Raw genomic sequence first — 7,000 nt, forward strand, 5'->3', positions numbered from 1 at the left:
ACATGGTACAAGTTCAGGGGCTGGCAAGTTTTTTCGGTAAACACCATATAAAAAAATACATTATACTTTGTGAACCATATGGTCTATGGGGCAACTACTCAACTCTTCTGCCAAAGACAATCTGTAAATTAATGGGTGTGGCTGTGTTCCAATAAAATCTTATTTATAATTTTAATTTTCTTTTAATTTTCACGTATCACAGTACAAGCGCTGGGNCTCTCTCTCTCCCCGTCTCCCCCACTCACGCTCTATCTCTGTCTCTCAAAAATGAATAAACATTAAAAAAATTAATTTTCACATATCACAAAATGTCATTCTTTTTTTAATGTTTATTTTTGAGAGAAAGGGAGAGCATGAACGGGGGAGGGGCAGAGAGAGAGGGAAACAGAAGATCAGAAGCGGGCTCCACTCTGATAGTGGAGAGCCTGAAGTGGAGCTTGATCTCACAAACTGGAAGACCATGACCTGAGCCAAAGTCAGACGCTTAACCAGTTCAGCCACACAGGTTCCCTGAAAATATCATTCTTCTTTGGATTTATTCTCCACCATTTAAAAATGTAAAATCCATCCCTAGCTCACATGCCATCAAAAAACAGGCAATGGAGCAAGACTTGGACCATAGGCCATAAAATGTAGACTCTCTAGGCCAGAATTTGCCAAAGTTAGGGGCATCTGGCTGGCTCACTCGGAAAAGCATGCAACTCTTGATCTTGGGGTTGTGAGTTCAAGCCCCACATTGGTGTAGAGATTACCTAAATAAACTTAAAAAAAAAAAAAAATAATTTGAAAATGTGTGCTTCAATTTAAAGAAAAAAAGTGTTTCACAGGTTCCTGAGAGGCTCAGTCAGTTGATCATCTGACTTCAGCTCAGGTCATGATCTCACAGTTCATGGGTTTGAGAGTTTGTGCTGACAATGAGGAGCCTGCTTTAGAGACTGTCTCCCTCCCTGCTCCTCCTGGGCGCACTCTTTCTCTCTCAAAAATAAATACAATATTAAAAAAAGTGCTTTAAATCAATTAAGTTTAGCAAGAGTACATTAAACAAGGTTACACGTTTCTTTATCATAAGATATCTCAGTGTCTTTAATGAGGTACTATATACTGAGAAGTTCCAAGAAAAGATAATATAAAGCATTTCTGAAATTTATTTTTACTACAGAACACTTTTTTTCAGAGGCATCTCTTCAGACTAGTGGTCTGAAGAACACACTTTAGGTACTTTTTGAAAAGAAAATTTTCAGGGGTGCCTGGGTGGCTCAGTCGGTTAAGTGTCCAACTTCAGCTCGGGTCATGATCTCGCGGTTTGTGGGTTCGAGTCCTGTGTCGGGCTCTGTGCTGACATCTAGCTCAGAGCCTGGAGCCTGTTTCGGTTCTGTGTCTCCCTCTCTCTCTGACCCTCCCCTGCTCACGCTGTCTCTCTCTCTCTCTCTCTCAGAACTAAATAAAACATTAAAAAATTTTAAAAGAAAAGGAAATTTTCAGATTAAGAAGTGTTAAAGACATTGCCAAATTACAATCATTTTACCCACCACCTGGGTAATATCTGAAAAAGCATTTCACACCTTTTTTTAAACCCTAGGAAACACAAACAAAGCAGGAAGGTGAACACAAGCAGGAAGTGTTGGCTCAGACCCAATCTATTTTGGTGGGTGGAGGGAATGTGAACAAAATTGGGTCATAATACTGAATCTTTGTTCCATAGGGCAATGTAAGCATTCTTATAGGTTTTGAAAAAGTGATCTGCTTGGAGTTTTATAAATCACAAAATAGGGACTTTGACATTTGATTAGAAAACTAAAAGATATGATAGAAGCATTATCTGTAGTTTATGTTAGTGGGGATGAACGTGCAAGTCATGACCCTAAGAGGACTAGTTTTAGGGGCGCCTGGGTGGCTCTGTCGGGTAAGCATCCGACTTCGGCTCAGGTCATGATCTCACGGTTCATGGGTTTGAGCCCTGCGTCGGGCTCTGTGCTGACAGCTCAGAGCCTGGAGGCTGCTTCAGATTCTGTGTCTCCCTCTCTCTCTGACCCTACCCTGCTCATGCTCTCTCTCTCTCTCAGAAATAAATAAAATATTTTTTTAAATTAAAAAAAAAGAGGACTAGTTTTAAATGCCCGATGAAAAGTTAGCTGACAGATTACAAAAGTTCTCTCATTAGACACAACAGCTAACAACATATTGCTGGAGAGAGGATTAAAGAAGGATTTACGTCCCAGGGAGGAAAGACTGGCCTGAATAACCCTGAGGGGCCCTTCTGACCAAGGGTCCCCAGTTCTGTGATCCAAAGAGTTCACTGGCTTCTCCTGATCAAACACAAAGTCTTCAGCAGCATTTCCAAGTTATTCTAAGAACATAAGCTACAAACCAATAGGGTGGGGAATCTCCTTAGTTATTCAACAAACATTAAGAATCCCTTATCAGATGGGCCATTCCAAAGTCCTTGAAAAGAAGGATGGTGCACAGGACAACCAGGAACAGATTGCATTAGTTCAGACCCACTGGCCTTCTAGAAAATGTAGGCTGGTGGGGATGGAGGTGTCAAGAAGAGAGGCCAGAAAAAAGAAGTCAATCAGCAACAGTAAGATTCAAAATAGTTACTCAGAATCAGACATTTCAAATTGGAAAGGACTGCCATCTAATACCTATGTACCTCCTTCAACAGGGAGTTCATTACCTCTGAAGGCAATCCATTCCATTGCTGGTCATCACTGACCAGCATTAAGTTCTTCTATGAGTCAAAATCTTGTCTTCCTGTAGAATCCACCTATTGGTCCCAGTTCTGCCTCTTTCAACCCCAAAGATAAAAGTGGAAGCTCTCTTCACCATAACAATTTTTCCTGTTTTTAAAGACAATTTCTTGGGGGCGCCTGGGTGGCTCAGTTGGTTAAGCAGCCAACTTCAGCTCAGGTCATGATCTCACAGCTCGTGAGTTCGAGCCCTGCATCAAGTCTGTGCTGACAGCTCAGAGCCTAGAAACTGTTTCGGATTTTGTGCCTTCGCCTCTCTCTCTGCCCCTCCGCTGCTCATGCTCTGTCTCTCTAAAAAAAATAAACGTTAAAAAAAAAATCTTAAAAAAAATAAAAGACCGTTTCCTTCCACTACTCTCTTTTCTGGGCTAAACATCCCAACTCTTCCAAAGATGTCGAACAGGCTCCAGCTGCCTCAAACCAAAGAATGGACAACTAGTTCTCACAGCAGGAAAGCACTTGAAATCAGTGGGTTTTAAACATCCGCTATGTACAGGAATCCTGAGGTGTGCGTTCAAAACGCAGTTTTCCAGGTTCCAACCCAGATTCTAATTCAGAGGTCTTATCTGAGTACTGCACTGTAAAAGCATGTATCCCAGGGCATTTCAAAGCCATATTTTAGGTAAGAGCCATATTTTGATGAACACTGCCCTATTTTACAAATGAGGAAACTGAGGCCCAACAAAGGGAACGGACTGGGCCCATAAGGCACAGTAAGCTCTAAGGGGCAAAGTCTCTAACCTGGCTTCCTTACTGCCAAAACCAACTCTGTTCACCACGCTTCCTGGCCTTGGCTTCTCTACTCGAAGTAAACGAAGTAAAATCATTAAAAGCACATCCACCTGAGAGAGGTGGCCTCAGGCCAGAAATGAGAATGAGTCCCTGCCCGGAAAGGAGTGCCTACTACGGGAGCCCTTTCCCTTCTCAGGGCCTCAGTTTCCCAAAACTGTAATCACAGGACGGTAGACCACAGCGCCAGCTCGAGCTCTCTTCTGGGGCAGAGCTGAGGTTGTTGTCTCTACGCCGCTCGGGCAGGTGTCTCAACCCGTGGGCCCGGTTAAGGCAGAAATCCTGCTCGCGTCTCTCAGCCTCGACGGCCCCTACGCTGCCACCCTAGCCCATCATGTACCTACCTCTAGTCAGCTAATGCCTCTGAGGACACTCCAGGTTATCCGTCCGTCGTCCGCCCCGCCAGACAGTCCCTTCAGGCTGTCGGGTAAAAGCTGCGATTCCCTTCTACGCGAACTCCGGTCACCTGACATAGGTCCGCCCCTCTCCTAGGGACTTCCGGCCACAACCGGAAAAGGTTGATTCGCCGCGCCCCCGCCCGGGTCGGCTCTAAGGTTCCGCCTGAGGGCAGGAAGCGGAGAAACGGAGACTGTTTGGCAGCTTTTTAGAGAACTTGGGTTCGGGCAGGGAAAGTACCAGATAAGGTTGAAACATCTTGTTGCCCCAGAATGTAAGGATAATGGACATCAGAATGATGGGAGCATGTTAAAGAACACGGTCGCTAACTTGAAAGAGCAGGAGCTCAAACACAAACTGGCTGCTTGAGCATCAAAGTAACATAATGATAGTGACAGAGTAGAACTAATTGAATAAAACGGTAACCCATGAGTCTTTACTGAAATAAGGAAGTAAATAAATAAATGGGGAGAAAGAAAAATGCTTTTTTAGTAGAATGCCAACTAACAAGCATGATGTAGTTAGAAATCAAGTATAAATGATAAAAATAGAAGACTGGTATTATTTATTAAAAGTGTCTCATAAGTTATTGATTACAAAAGGAAAATGGTAATTTTACAGAGGTATAACCTCGAAAAACAAGTGAATCAAAATAATCAAAGTTAACATTACCAATTATAGGTCAAGTAAAGATCTTGTGTCTCCTAATAGGATGCACTCAAAAGGACACAACGTCTCTTCTGTGATATTTCTGTGAAAAATGTATAACCCAAATCTCATGAGGAAGCATGACATAAACCCAAAAAGAGGGCACTCTACAAAATAACTGTCAGTATTATGAAAGGCAGAGAAAGGCTGAGGAACTATCCTGGTTTGAAAAAGATTAAAGAGGCAGGACAACAAAATGTAGTGTGTGATTGAATTCTGGACTGGGAAAATAGGAAGTAGAATAGGTATAAGGTACAATATTGGGACAAGTGACAGATTTGAATATGGATGTGGACCAGCTGTTAATGCATATTCTATCAACATTAAATTTTCTAAATTTGATCACTGTATTGTGGTTATGTTAAAAGAAAGTCCTTGTTCTTAGGAAATATTCACTGAAGTGTTTAAGGATTAATTACAATGTCTCCAACTTGAAATTATTCAGAGAAAACTGCATGTGTGTGTGTGTGTGTGTGTATTGGGGGGGTGATTAAGCAAATAAGGCAAATATAAACAAGTAGTGAAGTTATTTATTTTATTTTTTTCTGAGAGAGAAAGACAGCATGAGCAGGGGAGGGTCAGAGAGAGAGGGAGATACAGAATCTGAAACAGGCTCAGGCTCTGAGCTAGCTGGCAGCACAGAGACTGACGTGGAGCTCGAACCCACGAACCGTGAGATCATGACCTGAGCTGAAGTCGGACGCTTAACTGACTGAGCCACCCAGGTGCCCGAAACAAGTAGTGAATTTAGATAAAGGGTACATGGGAGTTCCTTACATTCTTTTTGCAATGATATAAAAATTAAAGTTTATCCCCCAAATGGGGGTGTTGCAGGATTCTTGCTCAGAGAGTCGTGACACCGAGACTTTTCTTTCCAGGAAGCAACTTTATTTTGCCGGCACCGCTCAGTTGGGTTCGTACCCAAAAGAACTGAGCAGCCCACATCATATGGCATAGGGTTTTTTTATAAATTTTCTATTTCTTTGTCTCCCATATATGGTAATACACATAAACATGCAGTCTGATTAAGTTGTTTCAGTTTACAGGAACACCGGGGGATGTAGGCAGCTGGACTCATATCTAGGTGACCTTGAAGTCTTCTCTTCTCTCTTCTTCAATTTTTTCTTTCTCCCTAGGGAGGGGTTCCTACCACAGGGGCAGTTCCTGGGTTTTAGCCAATTTACTTGTTTATTTATCAAACATTTGTTTATGTGCTAGGCATTGGTGATATAGTAAGAGACAAGACAAGATCTTTGCTTTTATGCCTAGTGAGGAGAATATCAAACGTGATCACAAAGCTAATGGACTACTTATCCTGAAAATAACAATAGCTAACATTTGCAGAGCTGAAGTAAGCGCACTCCACACAACAGTTCATTTGACCCTCACAGCAGTCCTTTGAATGTTTTTGGTGATTATCTCCATTGTACAAATGGGTAAAGAAAAACTTTTTAAAGTTCACACAATTTTATCATTTAATTGAAAATTTCCAAATCACATATTGATAAGTGGTGGAGATGCAATTTGCACCCAGGCAGTTGTTCTCTGGAATTCTTGACATCTTCAGTGTTTCATTAATTCAACAAACATTTATTAAGCGCCTACAATGATCCCAGGGACAATGATCTCAGGGACTAGAGATCTGAATAGGTGGTGAAGGTAGTAGACAAAATAAGCTCATAGATGAAATTTCTCATCTGCTAGTCTTTTCAGGTTTCCTGTGAGTAACAAAGGAAATGTTTCCAGCCACACAAACTTTGTTCTGAGTTCAGGCTCTGAGAAAAAGAAAAGCAATCCCTGAAATCCAGGAGCTGGCCTGGCACTCACAGGTGGTCTTGGTGTTCTGTTGAACATACCCCCTCCCCCCAAATTATTTAACACAAACTCAAATCCTAAATGTCCTTTCTAACACTCTGGTGCTGAGATGTCCCATCATTCCTCATGGTTCACATCCCCTGCTTTGCTATAATAAAGTAATAAACCCAGCCTGTCCAACCACAGGTGTGTTTCTCATGGTCTTTGCTTGGAAGGCATTTAAACTCCCCATGCTCACTAGCTATGTGATTTTAGACCAGCAGTTTCACTTACAGAAGCCTCCATTTCTTCATCTGTTTAATGGAGAACTTTGTTTCTACAGAAAATGATTGTTGTGAGGATACAGAGCAGGCTTAACACTGAGTGACCTCTCAGTATACTTTTAAAAATTCCTGCTTGAGCTCCTCCTTTGAAAAAGTCACAAAGTACCATCACTATGAAAAGACATTGAAACATTAGCTTCAGTTAAGACAAGCTCATTGTGGGGCACCTGGGTGGCTCAGTTGGTTAAGCATCCAACTTTTCCTCACAGTTTGTGAGTT

General features: G+C 42.0%; 1 protein-coding gene across 1 annotated transcript in view; it reads right to left on the minus strand.

Annotated features, from left to right (window-relative positions):
• Window positions 1-3,994, minus strand: part of RNF185 (ring finger protein 185) — a 35,019-nt gene extending 31,025 nt beyond the window's left edge. Inside the window, exon 1 of the mRNA XM_077761576.1 lies at window positions 3,884-3,994. The gene's annotated coding sequence lies outside the window, so the exon portion shown is untranslated. The remainder of the gene's footprint in view (window positions 1-3,883) is intronic.
• Between the last annotated feature and the right edge of the window lie 3,006 nt (window positions 3,995-7,000).

Source organism: Crocuta crocuta, unplaced genomic scaffold (genome assembly GCF_008692635.1).
Source record: "Crocuta crocuta isolate KB4526 unplaced genomic scaffold, BGI_CrCroc_1.0 scaffold348, whole genome shotgun sequence".
Classification (NCBI taxonomy): Eukaryota; Metazoa; Chordata; class Mammalia; order Carnivora; family Hyaenidae; genus Crocuta; species Crocuta crocuta.